The following is a 25718-nucleotide window of genomic DNA, read 5'->3' as shown; positions in this document are numbered from 1 at the left end:
CGTAAGACACACAAAGTTCACTTAATTTAACTGTTGTGCATTGACACGTAATGACTTTATATGTCTGATCTATCTTATTATTATTTATGAGCTCTGCAGAGTAGTACTACAGTATTTGAATCCAATTTTACAAAAGTATTGTTTGTCTCCTAGGAAGAAAAACATCTGTTATATGACTTAAAATTGATGTTTTTGTTTTTGTCAGAGCTGCCCCAACACTCACTCATACTTGATGTGAGAACACGGTGGAACTTTCTGTACCTAATGTTGGAGAGATTCACAGAGCAGTACCCTGCAATTCAAGCAGCCAGCTTGGATCAACGGCTGAGAAAAAATATGGATAGGGACAGGTTCAGATAGATTGACAAGTTTAGACAAAAAATACCAGTACACACAAAATACGAATTCAAAGAACAGTATTAGAGTGAATGTGAATGTGCTAATGTAGGGAGTGCATATGTTAGGTGTTTTGTTAAGAAAAAAAGAGAATATTTCTAACTCCAATCTATGTGTTCTTAATTCTTTTACATACAGACTTGCTAACTGAGGAGGATTTTAGGAAAGCTGGAGACTTCATCAACCTGATGAAGGTGCTCTACACCTCAACACTCTGTGTGTCCTCCGAAAAGAGTCCCACATGCGGACAGATTCTGCCTATCCTCAAAAAGCTTGAGGCACACCTGGCTGTAAAAGAGGGAGACACAGTCTTTGTGTCAAACCTTAAATAACAGGTTTGGGCAAACCTATCCAAGCGCTACCAGGTAAGTGACTGAGGCAGGGCACCTGGAAAGAAATTGTTCTAGAATAGAAATATCCTGTGTCTTGTTAAAACATTCAAAGAACATGTGTTTTGTGGAATGATGAGATCAGGAACTTTCTCCAAGTGGCCACTGCATTGGATCCACGCTTTAAACATAAATTGGATGATGACACCATCTGGGACCAGATCCAGAGAAATCTGATTGAACAGGTGAAATGTCATTCATGCACAACTGTCCTTTTCAGCTATTAAAATCTAAGATCTAAATGCTAATTATGTTCTTTGTAGTCAACAGAGGAAGACGGTTGAGCTGATGGGGACACCATGCAGCTGAGAATGAGGACGAGCAGGAGAGTGTAAGTGTACTATAGCTGATATTATATATGTTTTCAATTTAAATAATGATCATGCCTTTAATGGAGGTTTTGAACCTTTTGTTTTGTTTTTTAGCAACAGCCTCCCTGCAAACTGCCCAGGAAGACTCCACTGGACGAGCTGTTCGCGGAGGAAGAGGCACAGAACATAGTGTCACAGTAGAGCTCCATGTCCATCAAGAAACGAGTGGAGAGAGAGCTGCAGATGTACCAGGAAGTTCCACCGGTCCTTATGTCTGAGGACCCTGCTGCATGGTGGTGGAACCAACAAAACTTATCCTTTGCTGTCAAATCTTGCTTTCTCCTATTTATGCGTTCAAACTTCTTCTACACCCAGCGAACGTGTTTTCTCCACAGCAGGAGATACTATCTGTCCAGAACAGATGCCTTCTCAGGCAGATATGATCATTTTCCTACACAAGAACTGTTTCTGATTTTATACTGTACCTGCTGCTAATCTGGACTGGGTTTTACAAGTTTTTTCTTATTGTTTATTTGCTATTCTGCACCAGGTTAGCCCATCAGTGGGAGCACGGCAACATATTTAAGTACCTGCAGCATCATACAGTCATGTGTAAATGTGTTTTCTTGAGGTTTTCAAAAATGAAAGTGAAATCTGAATCAACAATCGTTAGGAACCCGAATCGAAACAAGGAATCGGAATCGGAATCAGAATCGTTCAAATTCAAATGATACCCAACCCTAGACAGTAGTGTACAGGCTGGATGGTAACCTCTTTAATATCAGGAGGCTGCAGGCAACCACCAAACTGAACAGAGTGAGGATACTTGAGCTGCAGTATGCAGATGACTGCGCTCTCGCATCTCACTCTCCGCAAGACCTCCAGTCTGTCCTAGAGGCAGCAGTCGGGGCATACAGCAGGATGGGGTTGACCATTAACACCACTAAAACATTGGTAATCTGCCAGTGGAGTCATCCCACCCACACCACCCATCTTCAGTGTTGCAGATGAAAAACTGTCAGTTGTTCCATCATTCAAATACCTGGGGAGCATTATTTCTGAAGACAATAGCATTGATAATGAGATCCAGAACAGTCAAACAAGCCTTTGGGAGACTCCGGCGGTGGGTTTTTCAGAACAAAAACCTTCATGTCAACACAAAAATCTGCGTCTACCAAGCGGTCTGCATCCCCACCCTCCTCTACAGCTGTGAAGCCTGGGTTACTTACAGCCGCCACATCAAGTCCCTGGAACGGCTGTCTCCAGCGCATCCTGGGAATCACTTGGCATGACAGAGTGCCTCATACTGAGATCCTCAGGAGAACAGGCTGTCCAGCTACACCAAGGCCAGCGCTCTGCTGGAGGCCAGAAGAAACGCTTTAAAGACCAATTGAAGACAGCGCTTAAGAGGTGCAAAATTAAACCTGGGGACCTGGAGAACATGGCTGCTGATCACAACACCTGGCGGCAGCTATGTCTAGATGGGACCCAAGCACTGGAGAAGGACAGTCAGGAGACAACAAAGAAGGCTCTGGAGGAACACACCCACACCCGCACCCATGAATGCCAGTAACACCATGTATACATGCCCCACCTGCAATAGAACCTGTGGATCCAGGATAGGACTATACAGCCATCAGAAAACTCACCGTTAACAGACAGAAGTGGACGTCATCATTCTTGCAAAGCAAGCAAGTGTGTGTGAGTATGTGTGTGCATATGCCTGTGCATAGGTTGAATTATAATTATACTAGTGTTGGATTCCCTTAGGGTACAGATTTGAACATTGGCAAATTATCAAAAGATGTTTTATCAATATTAATAAAGTTATGAATATGGTTATTAATAACTGTATCAAATAGACAAACAATCAAAACGGGGCACCACCCTGCAAGTCAGGGACCAATAATCAAACTGTGGAACAGTCTCATTTCTGTGAAAATCCTTTAAAAGGAAACAAAGGAAGAGGTGATTTTGAGCACGGACCTTTTTAGCCAGCAATTATTACAACAAGTACACAAATAATCACAAGCAACTGCTAATTAAGTATAATAAGATTTATTAACGTCACAATTATCAGTAGCTAATCAATAATCCTTCAATAATAAACTTCTATACCTTTTTACAATATCACAACCAAAAAACAAAGCAAAAACAAGGCAGCATGGACACGTCTGTGTCCGTGTGTGTGTGTGTGTGCGCGTGTGTGTGTGTGTGTGTGTGTGTGTGTGAGAGAGTGAGTGAAAGAGGAGGGGCGGTGTCAAAATGTAGTTCTAACACAAAACTACAAAATGGCTACTCCGGTGAGCTGCACATAACTATTCAGCCTCAAGAGGGCGGTAGTGGTGCTGGGTGCACGGAGAGGGGCTGAAGAAGCTGAGGTGGGGGTTGCTAGGAAACGCGCACGTTTATACCGTATGCTAGGTTACCTATTAGCTCTATACAGACTCCACGTGGTTAAAGTAGCAGCGTTAGCTCGGGAGCTACGTGGCTAGCTTATATGTCCGTGTGTGTGTTAGTAAAAGGAACAGAATAAAGAGGAAAAGAAAAGAAACACTCTGATCTTAGATATTCATAATTGATAAAAAACAGCTGATTCATCGCGATTATCTCGCGGACAGTAACTAAACTCCGTGAAAGGAGTGATTTAGCAGGTAGCGATTACAGTTATACCCAGCTACTAAACACAACATAATCAACGGTATCGTGATCTATTGATACATTCACAGAAAACAGATTAATAATCATATATGGACCATTACATGATTACAATCAGATCACATTAATGGCACAAGCGGTAGCGAACCCTTTGCTCATTAATAAACAAACCAAAACGCACCCCAGATAGCAATTTATCTTTGGCCCAAATGTGGCCCACGTATGCCGTTCTCTTATGGCCCACATTTGGCCTTGAATGACGGCGCTGACCTCAGGTGAGTGTGGCTCCCGAAACTCAGCCACAGGTCCCCCTAATGTGGGCCAGATCTTTGGCCCAAATGTGGCCCAGATAGCAATTTATCTTTGGCCCAAATATGGCCAGACGGCGGGCTCGTCGGCGAGCGCCTGGTGGCCGGGTTTGCCACGGAGCCCGGCCGGGCACAGCCCGAACAAGCACAGTCTTGGTTCTGGAACCATACTCCAGGTTGGACTCTTTTCTTCTCCGGAGTTGCCCAGGGTGTGAGGCGCCGGGCGGGTGTGGGGATACTCACAAGCCCCCGGCTGAGCGCCGCTGTGTTGGAGTTTACCCCGGTGGACGAGAGGGTCGCCTCCCTACGCCTGCGGGTTGTGGGGGGGAAAACTCTGACTGTTGTTTGTGCATATGCACCAAACAGGAGTTCGGAGTATTCGGCCTTCTTGGAGACCTTGACTGGAGTCCTGCATGGGGCTCCAGTGGGGGACTCCATTGTTCTGCTGGGGGACTTCAACGCACACGTGGGCAATGATGGAGACACCTGGAGAGGCGTGATTAATAATACATTTATTTATAAAGCGCTTTCAAGTCAAAGTGCTGTACAGAACATAGAAAATGCAGTTTAAAAACAGTTCCAATGACTAAAATATAACACACACTCTCAGAAAAACATTAGATTAAAAATTAGGTCTCATACACAACAGTAAACAGATGGGTCTTTAGCTTTGCTTTAAAAACCTCAACAGAACAAGCCTGCCTGATGTTCAGAGGTAAGCTGTTCCACAATGTTGGTGCGCGGAAGGAAAAGGCCCGTTCCCCAATTGTCTTCTTTTTAACCCTTGGGACACTCAGAAGACCCGTCCCCTGAGAACGCAGGGCTCGAGCAGGCACATAGGGTTTCACTAGGTCATTGAGATACAACGGTGCGCTGCCATTTAATATTTTATAAATTAGCAGCAACACCTTAAAGTCTGCTCTGGCATGAACAGGGAGCCAATGGAGAGAAACTAACACTGGTGTAATATGTTCATATCTGGAGGCTCCAGTCAGAACACGAGCTGCAGCATTCTGAACCAACTGCAGACTCCGCAGACTTTTCTTTGGCAGACCCGACAGAAGCACATTACAATAATCTAGCCTGGATGACACAAAGGCATGAATGAGGACCTCAAGCGTCCTTAAACGACAGTATTGATCTTATCTTTGAGATGTTTCTGAGATGGAAAAAAAAGCAACTCTGGTCACCTCCTTAATATGTAAACCAAAAGAAAGTGTCTGATCAAAGAGCACACCAAGATTCTTAACTTGGTGTCTACGATTGATTACACAATCATCGAGAGACAAAGTAAAGTGATCATAAAGATGACCTAGTTTTGCTGGTCCAATAACCATCATTTCGGTCTTGGCAGAATTAAGCAACAAAAAATTTGTTGATAACCACCTCTTAACAGCTGCAAGACAGGCCTCAAGTTTAGCTGTGTTAGACTCGCTTCCTACATCTAGTGGCATATACAGCTGCATGTCGTCAGCATAACAATGAAAAGCAATCCCAAAAGAACGGAAAATCTGACCCAATGGGGATAGGAGGAACGGCCTCCCTGATCTAAACCAGAGTGGTTGTTTGTTGTTGGACTTCTGTGCTAGTCATGGATTGTCTATAACAAACACCATGTTTGAACATGGGATGCTCATAAGTGTACCTGGTACCAGAGCACCCTAGGCCGAAGGTCAATGATCGATTTTATAATCGTTTCATCTGATCTGAGGCCGTATGTTTTGGACACTCGGGTGAAGAGAGGGGCAGAGCTGTCAACTGATCACCATCTGGTGGTGAGTTGGGTCAGAGGGTGGGGGAAGACTCTGGACAGACCTGGTAAGCCCAAACGTGTAGTGCGGGTAAATTGGGAACGTCTGGAGGAGGCCCCTGTCCAACAGACTTTCAACTCACACCTCCGGGCGGAGCTTTTCGTGCATCCCTGTGGAGGCTGGGGCATTGAACCCGAGTGGACAATGTTCAAAGTTTCCATTGCTGAAGCTGCGGCGCGAGGAGCTGTGGTCTTAGGGTCTTAGGTGCCTCAAGGGGCGGTAACCCACGAACACCGTGGTGGACACCGGTGGTCGGGGAAGCCGTCCGACTGAAGAAGGAGTCTTTCCGGGATATGTTATCCCGGAGGACTCCGGAGGCAGTTGCAGGGTACCGAAGGGCCCGAAGGGCTGCAGCCTCTGCCGTGAAAGAGGCAAAGCAGCGGGTGTGGGAGAAGTTTGGAGAAGACATGGAGAAGGACTTTCGGTCAGCACCAAAGTGCTTCTGGAAAACTGTTCGCCACCTCAGGAGGGGGAAGCGGGGAACCATCCAAGCTGTGTACAGTAAGGATGGGACACTGTTGACCTCAACTGAGGAGGTACTCCTGAATCCGACTAATACCCCCTCTATCTTAGAGGCAGAGCTGGAGGATAATGGGGGATTGTCGTCGATTTCCCAGGCGGAAGTCACTGATGTAGTCAAACAACTACACAGTGGCAAAGCCCCGGGATTGATGAGATCCGTCCCAGAAATGCTCAAGGCTCTGGGTGTGGAGGGGCTGTCCTGGTTGACACGCCTTTTCAACATTGCGTGGAAGTCTGGGACGGTGCCAAAGGAGTGGCAGACTGGGGTGGTGGTTCCCCTTTTTAAAAAGGGGGACCAGAGGGTGTGTGCCAATTATAGGGGTATCACACTTCTCAGCCTCCCTGGTAAAGTCTACTCCAAGGTGCTGGAAAGGAGGGTTCGGCCGATAGTCGAACCTCGGGTTGAGGAGGAACAATGCGGATTCCGTCCTGGTCGTGGAACAACGGACCAGCTCTTCACTCTCGCAAGGATCCTGGAGGGAGCCTGGGAGTATGCCCAACCGGTCTACATGTGTTTTGTAGATTTGGAGAAGGCGTATGACCGGGTCCCCCGGGAGATACTGTGGGAGGTGCTGCGGGAGTATGGGGTGAAGGGGTCTCTACTCAGAGCCATCCAATCTCTGTATGACCAAAGTGAGAGCTGTGTCCGGGTTCTCGGTAGTAAGTCGGACTCGTTTCAGGTGAGGGTTGGCCTCCGCCAGGGCTGCGCTTTGTCACCAATCCTGTTTGTAATATTTATGGACAGGATATCGAGGCGTAGTCGGGGTGGGGAGGGGTTGCAGTTTGGTGGGCTGGGGATCTCATCGCTGCTCTTTGCAGATGATGTGGTCCTGATGGCATCATCGGCCTGCGACCTTCAGCACTCACTGGATCGGTTCGCAACCGAGTGTGAAGCGGTTGGGATGAGGATCAGCACCTCTAAATCTGAGGCCATGGTTCTCAGCAGGAAACCGATGGAATGCCTTCTCCAGGTAGGGAATGAGTCCTTACCCCAAGTGAAGGAGTTCAAGTACCTTGGGGTTGTGTTCGCGAGTGAGGGGACAATGGAGCGGGAGATTGGTCGGAGAATCGGGCGCAGCGGGTGCGGTATTGCATTCAATCTATCGCACCGTTGTGACGAAAAGAGAGCTGAGCCAGAAGGCAAAGCTCTCGATCTACCGGGTCAGTTTTCCCTACCCTCACCTATGGTCATGAAGGCTGGCTCATGTCCGAACGAACGAGATCCAGGGTACAAGCGGCCGAAATGGGTTTCCTCAGGAGGGTGGCTGGCGTCTCCCTTAGAGATAGGGTGAGAAGCTCAGTCATCCGTGAGGAGCTCGGAGAGCCGCTGCTCCTTTGCGTCGAAAGGAGCCAGTTGAGGTGGTTCGGGCATCTGGTAAGGATGCCCCTGGGCGCCTCCCTAGGGGTGTTCCAGGCACGCCCAGCTGGGAGGAGGCCTCGGGAAGACCCAGGACTAGGTGGAGGGATTATATCTCCAACCTGGCCTGGGAACGCCTCGATCCCCAGTCGGAGCTGGTTAATGTTGCTCGGGAAAGGGAAGTTTGGGGTCCCCTGCTGGAGCTGCTCCCCCCGCGACCCGACACCGGATAAGCGGACGAAGATGGATGGATGGATGGATATGGCTCACATATGCAGTTCTCTTATGGCCCACATTTGGCTTTGAATGACGGCTCTAACCCAGGGTGACTGTGGCTGCCAAAACTCAGCCACAGGTCCCCCTTATGTGGGCCAGATCTTTGGCCCAAATGTGGCCCACATATGCAGTTCTCTTATGGCCCACATTTGGCCTTGAATGACGGCATTGACTCAGGATTAGTGTGGCTGCTAAAACTCAGACACATGTCCATCTTATATGGGCCATATGTCTGGTGTGGGCCAAATCATGGCCAGAGGAATTTACCACAGCTTTACCTTAAATTGGCCAGATGGCAGGCATCTCATGGGCCAGACGTGTACCAGATCAGGGTCACACCATAAGTTTACCCTACATCAGCATATATCTTGCATGTTGTGGCCAGAGGAAATTTACCACAGCTTCACCTTAATCCACCAGTGTTGCATTACCAAAATACCTACTTAATTACTTTATCAAAGTAGTTAAACTTATTACATCCGATTACTTTTTGATTAGTATTCTAACATGTTTCAAACCGGGCTATACAGCTGAACAGTGTATTTAAACCAGGCAGTTTAAACCTCACAATAGTACCAACATAGTCAGACTTATAAAAATGCAATGCAATAGCTACATATAAGCTTTTTAATCAAAAAGAATATTTTCATATGTAACTCCATTGTAATCACCAATATTTGATAAGTAACTCTAAATTAATTAAATTTTTCCTCAGTGACACTAGCAGCTAAAACATTTATTTTGCTCTCGAACAGTGGTCTATAGAAACACAGGATATTACTGAACAAGCAGCTATCAGGGTGTGGTGGATGACTTATGTGCATTCACAGACTCAAGCAGTTAAGAAGAAAGTAACCACAAGTTGTGATACTTACTAGCTCTAATCCTGCACACTCAGTTATTGCAGTAATGAAAATCAGACAGGTGTATGGTAAAAGTTAGATGAAAATAAAGTGTTTAGGCAGCTTTGACTGAATTTTGTAATGCTTTTTATTTGCAGGTGCTCTTCATACATAACTAATATATATATATATAAATATACAAAACTAAAAGTTGACGTCAACTTCTCAAATCCTCCTCATTTGGCCCCAAAATTTACATAGGCCACTATCTGATCTGAAGTCAGTTAGTCTTTTAAATCTAGTTCGTGCAGATCTCTGCTATTCCATTACAAAATTAACTTCTGAGACTTTATTTAATTTGTAAAGCTCAAATATGGGCCGTTTTATGAAAATGTATGGCTAATTGCAAATTTGGTAAGACAGTGTCGGATTTTACGAGCTCCACAATCTGCCAGGACATGTGGTGGCTTCTGGCCGGGTTTGATGCCTTCTCTGTCGGCCTCTCCTCCTTCACAGACCCCCTGAGCTGGAGCTCTGTCAGGATCTCACACACGAGCTGCGCAGTGTACTTTAGAAAAGAAGAAAGTTTGGAGGTTTTGCAAGGATATTGAAAATGAACCATGGTTGTAAATGCAGTGTTCCAGACTGTACAACGGAAGAGCCTACAGGCCGAGAGAAAAGGGTTTAGAACGAGTATATCAGACGAGAGGGAGTTGTGGATCTAACGCAGCGCTGCAGAGGACAGGCTTGCAGGGGTTCACTCTCCTCTCCCCGCTAGCTACAAGGTGAGTTGTGATTCTTTGATGAAGGTTTTTTTATGTCGCAAGAGTAACATTAGAACAACACTATTTATAATGAAAGTGTTGAAACTTTTTTATTTTGTCTCTGCTAAGCCGCTGCGGCTCGCGCCTGGGCATGTAACAGACAGTGTGTCTGTGTTTGTGTATGCGGGGTGTGTGTGTTTGTGTGTGTGCAGGGCAGCAGTGTGTGTGTGTCTGAAATATGAGACTTGCTGTATCGTCTCCAATGTATTGTCTATGTGGTTCCTCAACCAGTCAGCACGCAGCTCATCTAAATATTCAGAAGCATCTCATATTTGGAAGAAAAGTTGTCGTTACAAATAGAGCCATTACACAGGGATGCATAAAGGCCCAAAGGAAATAGCACCTGGGCTATTTTCAGCCCAAGGAACAGTGTGAAATCATTCTATCACCCCTTTAACTAACAAAAACATGTGAAATCTACAATTGACAAAAACAAAATAATTTTTAGACCAGGTTATTTGTTGCATGCTGCCTGGCACGCCGTCCTACCATCTCTATCTCCAGCAAGATGAAGCCATCTCTTAACCCATTGCTCAACTTCTTGGTCAGTGGATGTTGCAGTCAGGCGGTTTCTTCTCACTGCCTCTAAAATGAGATACAGCATGGTTAGATTCAGTATCCTAAAAATGTTGTCAGAAGTTAAACATTTTTGTAGGCTTACTGAAGTCACCTTGCTTACAGCAAATACTTTACTCTAACAAAAAGGACCATCTACATATATACATCATATCCATACTGTTGTCAAACAATCCAAAACTGTAAAAAGTGGAAAGCAGCACCCGTGGGACTTAAAAAAACACAAAAAAGAGACACAATTAATATAAGTATGCTGCAGCTGCAGCTTCAACTTCCACCTCTTTTACTTCTGACAGTACCACTACTACAAGCAGTACATGCCAAATGCGCTAAAAGTTAATGAAATCTGTGACAAAATCCTACACCACCAAGACTCACCATTAATTACTCCTTTAAGAGTAAGGGTCTTAAACGCTCCTTTGCCATTAACTCCTTTCCAGTTCAGCGTCTGGCAACTTCATTGGTCAAGAGGTATCCCATCATCCTCCAAACAGTATCCTTGACAGCTGTACCCCCTCTTTGTGGCTAGGTAGTTGTCTAATAGAAAAGGGAAAAGAAAGGCACCAGTAATTAAATGACTCATAAGCAATCAACATGTATAGTAAATCAGAATTTACCATAGATCATCCACAAAGTATAATCTATAAAAACAAGCAATAATAGGGATAAAAAGAAACAACATACTTACATTTACATAAGATGTACTGATATTGTCATGACTTGGGGTGTTTGTGGTGTATGTCACAGATTGAAGGAAATGTGGGTAAAATTTTGAATTTGAATATGTTTTAAATCATAGCTAGATCAATAGATAGGTAGATAGATTTCAGTTGTGCAGTTGCTCATATAAGTATATGTAAATAAATAGATGGATCAAAGGATGTTAAACAAAAAACAATACAAAGCGTGGTGTGAAACAGGATGCGCATGTACTTAATAAAATATACATTACCAGATTTTTCTTGAACTCCTGATCCTGCAACTGCCCCTCCAAAACCTGCACATCATGTAGGTTTGCCATAGGAAATGTTTCTGGTGGCAGATATGAGCTCTCCTCTGCAGTCCCCTTTAAGTCATACACCAGTTTCACCAATATTCCCATCTGTTCTTTAATCACTTCTTGATTGGTCAGGATGGTTCGTATCACAGCTAAAGCAAAAACATTAGATAAAATGGTATCTATGTAGTAGAGGTATGTACATACATTGCATGCATGCAGGCTTTTTTTTCATGATGTTGACCATTGTTTGAGGTACATTTTGTTTGCTTTTTGTGTTTAGCATTAAATACACATCTTGTTTGATGGCAAAGACTTTGCTCACAAATGTTAAGAATGGCATTGCTAGTATAGTTAATTTCTCACATTCGCTGAAGTCTGCATTTCGGGGACGTGTTGGTGTGGTTTTGGTTCTTGAATCAATCACTGCCAAAAAGAGAACAAGACAGCATCAGAGTTTAAATTGTAAAGTGTAGAACCCTATCAAAAACAAAAGGCTCTTACAACCAATCTGTTTAGGACAGCATGAATAGTGTCGGGGATAGTAAACTTTAATTAAGTTTATCTGATTGGATAAGTGCAACCCAGCTTCTTCAAATCTTGTACTGATATAATTTTGTGTCATCTTCATATGATACCAAAACTATTTCATATATGCTTGTTACTGAAGTATGATATAAATACGATAATATGTCAAACTTGGGCAAGAGTTCTTATAGAATATTAGATGTTTTATGAGTGATGTTCTTTGTTTCTATCTAAGGATATACTTTTAGTATTTTTACTTCAAAATAAGTCTCTCTTTCATGTAAACTTTGTCAGTTTAAGGTAAATTAGTAGCAGCCCATCCATGTGCCCTTTTTTTTAAAACATATTTTTACATAGCTGTTGGATGTGAATATTTACTAGAATTTACTTACATATGGTGGAATGGTCATTACTGGCCAGAGATGGTGTGTTTCTTCCAGTGAGAGCTATAGTGAAAGAAACAAGAGTAAGCTATACCACAGGTAAGGATATTAAGAGGAATATACAATAAATAAAATGTTTACTCACATTCAACATCCTCTCTCACTCTTGATGCCTGAGCTGGTGTTCTGTTAAACCTTCTTTCAGGGCACACTACAGAGACAAATAACAGGACGTGTGACGATGTGACATCAAGCAAGCCCATCATTTGGGGTTTTAATGACTATGGTGGAGAGTGGAAAGCTCTCATAGTTGTTCAACTGGGTTCAAATCTGGTGGCCATATAATTCATTTAATTTTCAGTCATAGGTCAAATAAGCATGTTATTATGTTGTAAACAGCACTCTCTAACAGTCATACTCACATTGACTAATTTCAGTCCTTTGAATGCCTGAGCTTCCTGCATGTAAAGCTGTAGAGACAAAAACATGTCTGTGTTATAATTATTAATATGTTAATATTGAAAAAAAGACACTGAAATTGGCATATTATTGTTCTTACATTGTGAAAACAGGGGGCGCGAGTGTATCAGCATGTCCACTGGGGCAAGGTCTGGAGGGATGGGTAGTGTGGATGGTCCCTGCCTCTCACTCTCACTTTCACTGTCATCATCATCCTCATGGATTGGGTTCTTTTTCCTGCATTAGCAAAAAGTTAAAGATGATCAAATAAGAAAGAAGGAATTATGAAAGGCTGTTACATGATCTTCACAAAACCTTTCAGTTGTAGCTCTATTTCTCCCCCTCTTCAACTTACAGTCTTCTCCGTTTGCATTTTGGAGAGTCTTCTGAATCAGTCAAATCTGTGAATTGCTCAGCCTCTGGCAATTTGACTCTTGCTTCCTCATATGTAGCTGTCACAGTGAAAATGAATGAAGACAGTATAAGAACAAAAAAATTTAAATACAAAGTACAGCAAATCTAAGCAAATGATGTCTTATTCATACCTTTGCTTGATATTTTCCACACTTTGTATGGAATCCAGAGAGGTCCAGTTGGTTCCTGTGATCTTACTGCTTTCACTATTTCATCATGTTTGTACGGTGGCCACATACAGATGTTATCTTTTACCCAGATTGCAGGCACTACTTCCACTTCATTGGTAGATTAAAATATTACAATGTGAAACATCTCCTGATACAAGGCAAGAAGCAGAAGTAAATCAATTACAATGAAGACCAAAATGTGGATCAACTATGTAATATGCAAGGTTATAATCGTTAACAAAAACGAACAAAATAACGAAAACTAGATGGGGAAAAAACATTGTTGTTAACTGAAATAAAAATAAAAACGAGGCATTACAAAAAAACGATAACTAAACTAAAACTGTAATGTCTGTTTGCAAAACTAACTAAAATGAAATAAAATGATCGAGTAAAACGTCTTTGTCCATGTCTTTCACAGAGCAAACAACGTTATATCTTTCAGAGTTGACATTTCCGACCTGTTTTATTCAGTCTATGCCGTAGACATATAGACGTGTTTCCTGTTTAAAAACATTACAGGGTGCGTGCACATACCAGGGGCAGAAAGACAGATTGGTGAGCTGGTCCAATAATGCAAACGCATTTTTGTCTCAGTGCACATTGTCTTAGTCCCTTCATTTCGTCATGGCATTTATATAACACATACTCTATGGTCTTACAAAGCTAACGTTTTTGACCGATTACAATTTAATCATTTTTTGGGAGCTGGAGAGCTCTCGTTATGAGAAGCTAGCTATAGCTCTGTTTGCCATTCATTCCAATGGGGAAACATCGCTGCTAGAATTTTGACATGCATTCCGGTGGCGTATTCCTTTAAGCTTTCCTTATTGTTTGTATATAACTGCTGACTCAATAAAACATGATTTTAGTTAGATCTGTTTGTCGGTCTTTAATTTTGCAGTGTTACTGTGATATATATGTATGGCTATAATTATCATTTTAGGCTCATGTAATAGCCCGTGTTAGCAGCAGGGTTACTCCTGAGTGTGCCCTTATGGTTGGTTTATGCCTTAAAATAATATGTTAATTTCAAAACATCACTGCAGTTTGATTGTTTTTAGCAGCAGAGGTTGATTGTGGGCGAGAGGGCCATAACACTGTCTTGGTTAGCTCGCCGAAGCTCTACTGCCACTGTCTCGGCAACGTTAGCTAATGTAGGCTAACTATAGCCAGTTAGCTTTGTATGTAACGTAACAAAAAACCCACCCATCTCAGAGGAGCAAAGCTTAATATTTAATTCAATAAAGTTATGTACAAAATGAGCACTAATGCCATAGGTCTTATGTTGGCAACGTGGACGCAGACGACTGCCTTTGGAGTTTACTATATCGATATAGTAAACTCCGAAGGCAGTCGTAATATTTACCTAGTAGGCTAGGCTAACACTGTTGCGCTAACGTTAGCAAACTATTGGCGTAGCTTTAGCTAGCTGTCTAAACTTGTCTCGAGTCCGCACCTTTAATTGTCTATGGTCTGGACTTGAGTACCACAGCCCTGACAGGTAGATATCACTTAGCTGAACAACCACAATCTGCAACTTTTCTGATTGATACAATGGGAGCCTGACTCTTGCATATGACCCCAAACTGCCCCTCTTATGGCTTGAAGCCATAACCTCCGCCGGTTTTTGGCAAAAGCATGCTTCCCCCTAGGTGCCTTAAACATCAGGCACCCATCACTGGCTCTGTTTGTACAATTACCGTATTTTCCGGACTATAAGTCGCACTTTTTTTCCTACTTTGGCTGGTCCTGCGACTTATAGTCAGGTGCGACTTATATATCAAAATATATATAATTTAACATGTTTTTACATGTTAATTTATACTGAAAACATTGCCGTCTACAGCCGCGAGAGGGCGCTCTAGGCTTGTGACAACTAGAACGCTCCTCCTAAAGACAACTGAGAAAGAAAAGAGATAACAAACTGCAGGTAGTAAAATATGCAGCCGAAAACGGTAATCGAGCAGCAGAAAGAGAGTTTGAAATGAGGGAGAAACTTATGAGGGAGACTGGCGAAAAGATGACTCTTACTGCAATGAAGAAAACAAAGAAAGCTAATCGGCTAATCGCGGGCTGAAAGCGAGACGGCCAGAGCTGGAGGAACGAGTCGGGAGGGGCTCGTTCAGGGTGCAGTTACGTCTCCACGCCTTTTAATACCTCCATGCTCCACGCCCTGGTAGCTAGTTGTTCTGGGTGCTATTGTATAGTTCAATAACTGTTAATGTGTTACGTTAACATACCGGACACCTACCGTATTCAGCGTATTGTTCTGTGTGCTATTGTGTAGTTGAATAACACTTGTATTTATAATCTAAATAAATGCGACTTATAGTCCGGTGCGACTTATATATGTTTTTTTTCTCTTCATGACGCATTTTTTGACTGATGCGACTTATACTCCGGAGCGACTTATAGTCCGAAAAATACGGTAACTACTCAACAACTCCTTGGCATTTTGACTTACGCTATGCCTCTACTAGCTATCTACACAAAACACGTCTTCTTTCTGCCCCCCGGTTGCGTGCGCAAGCAGTGATGACGTTGCAGAGAAACTCATGTATAGGTTCCGACTGGGAACCCAGAAATTCCGACATTCCCGGTGAAATTGAACACAACATGTCCGTGCCCTTCGCCTGGCATCATAGCGGTACCGAAAGTCTGAAGAAAGCGGCAGAGTCCTATCTGATTATGACTGTGTCAGATAAAAGCAAGTGCCTCGCAGTGGAAGGTGGTAAAATCAGTGGACAATTCCCACAAATTTGAAAGTACATTTGAGAAGCGCGCTCAAGGAGGCTAACCTAGCTTACCGTAACAAGCAGTGACAGGGCAAGGAGAACGCAAAGCCCCCTTCCCCCGAAACAGAAGCTAATATAACCCCGGTACAGGGCGTGGATGTATGGGGCCAGGGCCAGGCAGCATGACGGAGACAACCGCAGGACAGAGAACACTACAGGAGGGCTTTCACCTGTGACCCGATAGCTGCTGGTTAGTAAATATGCATGAACACCAAAAGCGTGAGGAAGCGTGGGTTAATATGTGTGTGTTGATACTGGGATGTCTAGCTACACAACTGTGGGAGTCGACTGACTTCAAAAAGTTCGCCACTTTACTCGAACCAAAGTTCAAAACACCTGTTTATGTATGTCTTCTTTAGTCTGTTGGCTATTTAGGTTTTTTCCTGACACAGTTACTAGCACATTTTGCAATTACTGCTGCGTCTTGTGTAGACTGTTTACATACAGTATCTCACAAAAGTGTTTTTTACATTTTAGTAAATATTTCATTATATCTTTTAATGGGACAACACTGAAGAAATTACACTTTGCTACAATAAAGTATGAAGTGTACAGCTTGTATAACAGTGTAAATGCACTGTCCCCTCAAAATAACTTAACATACAGCCATTAATGTCTAAACCGCTGGCAACAAAAGTCAGTACACCCCTATGTTTAATTCCCATAGAGGCAGGCAGATAGTTATTTTTAAAGGCCAGTGATTTCATGGATCCAGGATACTATGCATCCTGATAAAGTTCCCTTGGCCTTTGGAATTAAAATAGCCCCACATCATCACATACCTTCACCATACCCCCACATCATCACATACCTTCACCATACCTAGAGAGTGGCATGGGGTACTTTCCATAAAATCATCTCTCACTGCAAATCAAACCAGCTATTAGGCTAACTATCTATGGTGAAGGGCATGTGATGATGTGGGGCTATTTTAATTTAACATAGGGGTGTACTCACTTTTGTGGCCAGCGGTTTAGACATTAATGGCTGTGTGTTGAGTTATTTTGAGAGGATAGCACATTAACACTGACTACAAGCTGTACACAGTGTAATTTCGTCAGTGTTGTCCCATTAAAAGATATAATGAAATATTTACAAACATGTGAGGGGTGTACTCACTTTTGTGAGATACTGTATTTGTGCTCATCATCATATGTAAATTTTATGTACTGGTGTTATTGTTGAATACATTGTGAATACATATTTCTAAAATTGTATGATGTTTTTGTTGAGTTATTATTACACAATACTTTTTTCTGACCTTTGTGAATCTTGCCCCCAATAAATAACCCATATTAGAAAAAAAGACTAAAACTAAGACTAAAACTAATAAAAACTAAACTAAAACCAAGCATTTTCAAAAAAAAAAACTAGACTAAACTAGCAAAACCGCTTTAAAAACTAATTAAAACTAAACTGAATTTGAAACCAAAAAGTCAAAACGAAATAAAAATAAAAACTAATGAAAAATGCAAAACTATAATAACCTTGGTAATATGTAAAACAAATAATTCCACTTACCAAATGTACTGTATGTACAGTGGCCAGTAACACCCTAAATATATGAAAGATAAAATGAAAACTGCACCCAACAAGGAAGATACATTACAAACTAAAAACTATATTCAACTATATACAAAGACTAAACAAGTGCATGGGCTTAAATTGTGTGAGGAAGAGGGAACACTGCAAACTTGTCTCCCAGGGGCAAGCGTACACACTTTTGCACAGGTTTAACAATCTCTGCACAGAGCACAACAGGGGACAAGTGGGAGACGATGTATATCCCCAGCTCCTTTGAATCGAGTGGGTAACTGTACAGTGCCTCTTTGCCTGTATACTCCTGGTACATGGCATACTCTTTGTCTGCGTGACCAATTATGTTTTGCACAGAAACAATTTTCCCATCAATGACAATACAGTCATCTTTACTTGATGCTTTTAGAATGACACAGTTAGATGTGAACTGCTTGAACTGACTGACATTTCCCTGCAGCCACTCTGGCACTGGCCCATCTTGATGTGGATATTTTAAAGAGGTCTGCTGCTCAGTGGTTGAATCAAAATTGCAACATCTCTGTTCCTGTTCAGATAACCTGCGTATAACCTGTGCTAGAGGATTGTCAGCTTTCCTTATCATTTTCTTAAGCTCACCCAAAAAGTTCTCATACCGGAAACCAGAGATACTGTCTAAATGCCCATGTACCTTTACATCATCAGCAAGATGCACTAACCCATGAATGTTGTACACTACTTGGTCTTTACCATGAAGCAAGCTATAATGTTCCACAAATGAGACAAGAAAATGATGAGCCACTTGGTTTATTTGTAAACAATACTGTGGAAAAATATAGAGTGCAACAAAGAGAAGCATGAAGTTTCCATACACTGGAGACAGCAAAACATCTCTCAAAACAACAGGACCAGTAAACAACAAAAATTGCCGCAGCTCTGTCGCTTTCCGCCTGAGTATCTCACTGAGTGCCCGAGGTTTCCTGACAAATTCAGACGGAATATGATGTGCCAATGCCAACAGTTTACCAGAGATTAAAGATGCCTGAATAGCTGAAATCCTGGTACGCAGAGAGCCAGCAGTACCAACCCACAGTTCAAGAAGGCGCCTCATAACTCCCAAGCAAACTAGGTGCATGTAGTCATGGGGAAAACCAGCAACCATATCAATGCCAGTATATACCAGAGGACAATGAATACGGTGGTGATCTTCATCTGTTTCTACTCTAAAAGATTCATCTGTTCTACAAGTTGCAGTAGCCTCTGGAAATGTCATACGGTGATTTGTGTATATTCCTCTTTGTAAGCACTTATCACAGCCATAATACCCTGTGTGGGATTTGATACCCTTGATAAATGCCCTTGCTGGGGCATCACAAATCACAGAGCAAACTTTGATGATAAATGTCTTGCCCTAACAAACAAAACCAGTACTCACACTTTTCAACTCTGAAACTAAATGTTTTAGGTATTCAGACAGTGTTTTTGGCTTTGCTGTCCCACAAAACAATGCTATTGCAAAAGGCTTCTTGGAGAGTTGTGCAAATTTGCCAAGGATGGGACAAAACTGAACAGATGAGCTTTTAAAGAGAGGCAATCCATCAAAATTTAGCTGCAAGTGGCCCTCTGGAAAAGACAATAGTAAACTGGTGAACTTTTTTCGGACAGTATTCACTATACCGAAATAGTGAAATGAGCCACCAGCAAGCATCTCCAATTTGTAGTCCGTCTTTGTTTTGAGCAGTGACCTTCCATCTTTTGGCAGGAAGGGAAAGTGGATCCTGAGAATTGATAGTAAGGCTGACAGAGCCACCAAAGACACCCCAAACCTAACTGAGCTAAGCTGCCCAATAAACTTTGAGGGTCACTCTGCACACTGCTAGTGCCGTTACAGCCACTGCAGTCACCTCTATCAAAACATTCTTCCCTACTGAGCACCATCTCTTCAATTGGGCTGTTGAGGGATTCTCTCATGTCTTCAAGACATTCTTCCCCCATATGCTCAGTCTCATCAATGTAACTGTTTACTGTTTTATTTATCCCATGATGTTCTTCCATGCCTACTTTTTGCAGTAAATTATCCACTTTTTTCCTAGCCCTCCTCCTTAAATTGTTACGCTCATTATAGTTCATGTTACCTGTTTTTCCAACTGTCAACAATCTGCAGTGGAGATCTATAATCTGTGTAAAGAGAGGCACAGAGATGGGAGGGGGGCAAGAAGAAAGACAGAAATTGGTTAATACTAGCATCATGATAAATTAAGTTCTTAATCCTTTTCAACATTATACTCTAACAAAACAGAGATCATTATTATATTATCCCAGCACATAGTCACACATGACAATACATCCAAAGTACAGTACAGTAGTTCTGCTCACAATTCAGTAGCTGGTCGTTAATGTGGCTCCGTCCACACATAAAATAAAAGTTACTTCAAAGTTTATATATAAAATTAAAATATGCATTTTCATGCTTTAACATTTTATCCTTATTATGTTTATTGAAGATGCTTGTGATTAATGCATTTTGTCTTGCAGCATTTTCAATGCTATTTCTGTACAATGTTCTACATCTTGTGGTATTATTGCACTTTTAAAGCCATCTTCAGTTTAGCATTAGCTTTTAAAAAAACCTTTACCAGTGTGTACCCGTCATTTTAATCTTAATCTTATTTAATAGCATTTCATTCTTAAATGCAACTCAAACACAGTACATTCAACATAAAAACAACATAAATTTATAAGGACACATCAAGAAAAGATGAATAAAATATAGACTGTGTCACTCATGTCAACATAAAGCAGATACGTTATTTCAGTCGGTGCCCGTTGATTACAGATCGAACAGTGAACTCAGCACAGCATGAATGATGGAGGACCTTAACATTTTGCCATGATTGTTAAAAAAACAAAAAACAGCCAATGTCGAAAATGTTCAGTTAACGTGACTTGGTGCCAGTGTACCTTATACAATGAAAATTGACCGAGAGCAGTGCTCCGACACAAACACACACACACAGGTGCTTTCGGCGCAAACTACGTCGGCTGTTTTTTTTGAAGTCACGGTGAGTGATGACGATAAAGTTGTTTCAAGTGGTTACAGTTTTTAAAAACTTCACACAGACAGCATTTGTGCTATATGATATTAAAAACAGTCACGGTGCTGTTGACGTTACACTTCCTCTGAGACAAGCAGCAGGCTCAACAGTGTGCAACTGTGCCCTGGTGACTGACTGACAGGCTGATGCTGTAAGGCAAGGCAACTTTATTTTTACAGAACCTTTCAGCAACAAGGCAACTCAAAGTGCTTTACATGAAACATTAAAGAGCAATTGAAAACGGTCATGATGAAAATACAACAGGCTAAACAAGTTACAGTGAGTAAGAAATGAATAATTATTCAATTTAATTATGTTGTAGGGATGGGTTTGGGAGGAGAGAGGGAGGGGTTTTATTTTTATTTTTGTTTAATTTCTTTAGAGTGTAAGATATTCTAATAAAATAACATAATGTTCTAAGTACATAGGACAAATAGGTTTGGAATTATTTTTATTATTTAAGGGCTGCAGCCTCTGCCGTGAAAGAGGCAAAGCAGCGGGTGTGGAAGAAGTTTGGAGAAGACATGGAGAAGGACTTTCGGTCGGCACCAAAGTGCTTCTGGAAAACTGTTCGCCACCTCAGGAGGGGGAAGCGGGGAAACCATCCAAGCTGTGTACTGTAAGGATGGGACACTGTTGACCTCAACTGAGAAGGTAATAGGGCGGTGGAAGGAGCACTTTGAGGAACTCCTGAATCCGACTAATACGCCCTCTATGTTAGAGGCAGAGCTGGAGGATAACGGGGGATTGTCGTCAATTTCCCAGGCGGAAGTCACTGATGTAGTCAAACAACTCCACAGTGGCAAAGCCCCGGAGATTGATGAGATCCGTCCAGAAATGCTCAAGGCTCCGGGTGTGGAGGGGCTGTCCTGGTTGACACGCCTCTTCAACATTGCGTGGAAGTCTGGGACGGTACCAAAGGAGTGGCAGACTGGGGTGGTGGTTCCCCATTTTAAAAAGGGGGACCAGAGGGTGTGTGCCAATTACAGGGGTATCACACTTCTTAGCCTCCCTGGTAAAGTCTACTCCAAGGTGCTGGAAAGGAGGGTTCAGCCGATAGTCGAACCTCGGGTTGAGGAGGAACAATGCGGATTCCGTCCTGGTCGTGGAACAACGGACCAGCTCTTCACTCTCGCAAGGATCCTGGAGGGAGCCTGGGAATACGCCCAACCGGTCTACATGTGTTTTGTGGATTGGGAGAAGGCGTATGACCGGGTCCCCCGGGAGATACTGTGGGAGGTGCTGCGGGAGTATGGGGTGAGGGGGTCTCTACTCAGGGCCATCCAATCTCTGTACGACCAAAGTGAGAGCTGTGTCCGGGTTCTCGGCAGTAAGTTGGACTCGTTTCAGGTGAGGGTTGGCCTCCGCCAGGGCTGCGCTTTGTCACCAATCCTGTTTGTAATATTTATGGACAGGATATCGAGGCGTAGTCGGGGTGGGGAGGGGTTGCAGTTCGGTGGGCTGGGGATCTCATCGCTGCTCTTTGCAGATGATGTGGTCCTGATGGCATCATCGGCCTGTGACCTTCAGCACTCACTAGATCGGTACGCAACCGAGTGTTAAGCGGTTGGGATGAGGATCAGCACCTCTAAATCGGAGGCCATGGTTCTCAGCAGGAAACCGATGGAATGCCTTCTCCAGGTAGGGAATGAGTCCTTACCCCAAGTGAAGGAGTTCAAGTACCTTGGGGTTTTGTTCGCGAGTGAGGGGACAATGGAGCGGGAGATTGGTCGGAGAATCGGCGCAGCGGGTGCGGTATTACATTCAATCTATCGCACCGTTGTGACAAAAAGAGAGCTGAGCCAGAAGGCAAAGCTCTCGATCTACCGGTCAGTTTTCGTTCCTATCCTCACCTATGGTCATGAAGGCTGGGTCATGACCGAAAGAACGAGATCCAGGGTACAAGCGGCCGAAATGGGTTTCCTCAGGAGGGTGGCTGGCGTCTCCCTTAGAGATAGGGTGAGAAGCTCAGTCATCCGTGAGGAGCTCGGAGTAGAGCCGCTGCTCCTTTGCGTCGAAAGGAGCCAGTTGAGGTGGTTCGGGCATCTGGTAAGGATGCCCCCTGGGCGCCTCCATAGGGAGGTGTTCCAGGCACGTCCAGCTGGGAGGAGGCCTCGGGGAAGACCCAGGACTAGGTGGAGGGATTATATCTCTAACCTGGCCTGGGAACGCCTCTAGATCCCCCAGTCGGAGCTGGTTAATGTTGCTCGGGAAAGGGAAGTTTGGGGTCCCCTGCTGGAGCTGCTCCCCCCGCGACCCAACACCGGATAAGCGGACAAAGATGGTTGGATGGATGGATGGATGGATGGAATTATTATTACAACTGAAATAATTGTTTTGTAATTACAGGGGGGAAAGTACCGAAAACATTTACCATAATTTCAGGTATCTGTACCAGGTTCAGATGCGAAAGGTACCCAACCCTAAGGGTAGTAGCCTAAACAATACATGTTTAATTTTAAGGTGAATTCATTGTAGTTATAGACCAGAGTTGGTATATTTTTTTAATATTTTGTTTACTGTCATGACAGCAATGGTGCCTTCTGTGTTGCATCTTCAAAAGTGACACTGAATTTGAAACGGCACATTTTAATTTCTGCATCTATTATCAAAGTATTTATTAGTAATACAGTGGAAATTAGTAGAAATGTGAATATTTGGTTAGCATTTTGATTTACGGTGTGTGCCCCTAAATTTTCTGGTTGCGCCCCTAACATTTTCATTAGGGGGCCACTGTGCTCCTAGTGAAAAAAGTTAGTCTGGAGCCCTGATCTAGAACTAAATGAGTTCAATTAAAAACAAACTGAATACCGTGATTCGGGTATTTCTTGTGCTTTTTAAAATAATAAAAAAAAATCAACACCTTTCTAGTATACGCATATGACGGTTTAATAAAAGAACTTTTAATTAATTTACAGATATACTCACACAGTAGGTGTTCACTAATCCTTCGCTCGCTGTCAAGAGGGAAAGAGAGAAAATCCACCCGCCAACTGAAGATGCCGTTAGACGTGTCCACGTCAGGACGTGCCTCGTGGCCCGCCTATTTTCTTGCCTTATGCTGCCTCTGATTGGCCTATTCTAACCCTAACCAATCCCCACTCCTCATGCCTAAACCAATTTGAAAACCGCATTTACCGCATAGACAGTATGATTTACCCAATGGATTTACCCAATAGACTGTCGGATTTACCCATAGACAGTATATAAGGATTTACTGTCTATGGATATACTGTCTATGGATTTACCGTCCATCCATGCCCATTGACATCTATAAAAGGGGGCTTTGGCTTCCGCTTTTGCGGACACCGCGGGTCGTCGGGGGCCACTGGCGCAGGGGAGGACTTCGTCATAACTGCAGTTTTAGTTTTAATTGTTTTTCACTTATTTATTTTACCATCATACCAGTGTTCTTGTGTGTATGGAGCACTGATCAGCACACAGTTAAACTAGTGATCACCGGAAATGTGCTTCTAATAGCCTTGACTGGTCTCCGTCCAGAGCAACGGGATCTGTTGGTCCATTCTTATAATGTCTATGATTTTACCAAGTGTCTTCATGTAGGCTACAGTTCTTTAGGAAGTAGAATGTACAGTACAGGAAGTGATGTCAGAACTCTTGAGATTTATTCAGAATAGAGAGCCGAAGTCACGCCCTTCTACTTCCGGTCCATGGGACTTATCTTTCGAAAAAATATGAATGGTAGTGAACAGGGAGAGGCAAATTATTTTTTGATCCCATTTGAATTGAGCCATGGATTACAAATATGATGTTTGTCTATTTAAAAGATAATTTTTCAACCAAAGAAGTTAGCCGTAGGTTTGTCATATTACCAATTAGTTTAGTGTGAAACCGCTCAGTGAACTAGCCTACATCTCTCACATTTCTCAGTGAACTACATCTCTCGCTCACACAAATAACGCAACCTAGCTTGATGCTCAACTTGCTCGCTAGCTAGCTAGCTAGCTAGCTTAGCTCTGTTCCACAACATATAATGTTATCTTAGCTGATGTGTTTTATCCAGTGAAGTGTTTTCAGCAGATAAGCAAAAGAACAAGCAAGATCCTCTGTTAATTTCAGCGAGATGTCATCCATGCGACTTTGAAGTGTATGGTCTTTCTAATTACGTATTTTCACAGTCTTATACTTCAACCGTTTAACAACAAACTGAGACTTTCTTGACTTGCGAAAGTATCTATTAAACTGATGAGCATCATATGTGTAATTCATGACTCAATTCAAACGGGATCAAAAGATAATTTGTCTTTCCCCATTCACTGCCTACCGTTCATATTTAAAATTAACAAGTAAAAGTCAATAATTAAAAAATGTGTCTATCCAGTGGCATACGAATATTGTAAATATGCTGTTGTAGTCAATCTTCAACATTTTATGCATTTTGTGGTCTGAGATGCTTTTGTGCACACCACTGTGGCTAATTGAGTTGATGACACCAGTGCAGTGTCATGGGGCAGTGTCAATCAAAATAATCAACAATTAAATAAATAGCCTAGATTTATTTGCCTCATAACAGGACTCTTGCCCAGTGTATCATATTAAGGCTATCTGACAGGCCAGCATAGGCCTACGTGTCAACATTTGGGCCATGTCTGGCCCACATGACACTTACCATAACCTAAGTCAGGCTTGGCTTGTTACATTTGGGACACGCCTGGCCCACACGACACTAACCATAACCTAAGTCAGGCTTGGCTCATTACATTTGGTCCATGCCTGGCCCACACAACACTCACCGTAACCCAGGCTGGGGCCGGCTCCTTACATTTGGGACACATTTGGCCCACATGACAGTCGCCTAACCCAGGTCGGGCTTGGCTCCTCACATTTGGGCCACGTCTGGCCCACACGACACTCACCGTAACTCAAGTTGGACCTGGCTCATTTAATTTGGGCCACATCTGGCCCACATGACAGTCGCCGTAGCCCAGGTCGGGCTTGGCTCCTTACATTTGGGCCAGGTCTGGCCCACATGACACTCACCGTAACCCAGGTTGGGACCGGCTGCTTACATTTGGGCCAGGTCTGGCCCACATGACCCTCACTGTAACCCAGGTTGGGCTTGGCTCCT

General features: G+C 43.1%; 1 long non-coding RNA gene across 1 annotated transcript; it reads left to right on the top strand.

The window, feature by feature from the left end:
- Positions 1-544: 544 nt before the first annotated feature.
- On the top strand, positions 545-1504 carry LOC114557421 (uncharacterized). Its single transcript, XR_003692795.1, has 4 exons — positions 545-761; positions 871-970; positions 1049-1116; positions 1211-1504. It is a non-coding gene; the product is annotated as an uncharacterized LOC114557421 (long non-coding RNA).
- Positions 1505-25718: the final 24214 nt, after the last annotated feature.

The sequence above is a fragment of the Perca flavescens genome, chromosome 6, assembly GCF_004354835.1.
Source record: "Perca flavescens isolate YP-PL-M2 chromosome 6, PFLA_1.0, whole genome shotgun sequence".
Taxonomy (NCBI): Eukaryota; Metazoa; Chordata; class Actinopteri; order Perciformes; family Percidae; genus Perca; species Perca flavescens.
Note: the sequence above shows the minus strand (reverse complement) of the source record. Positions and strands in the feature narration are given on the sequence as shown.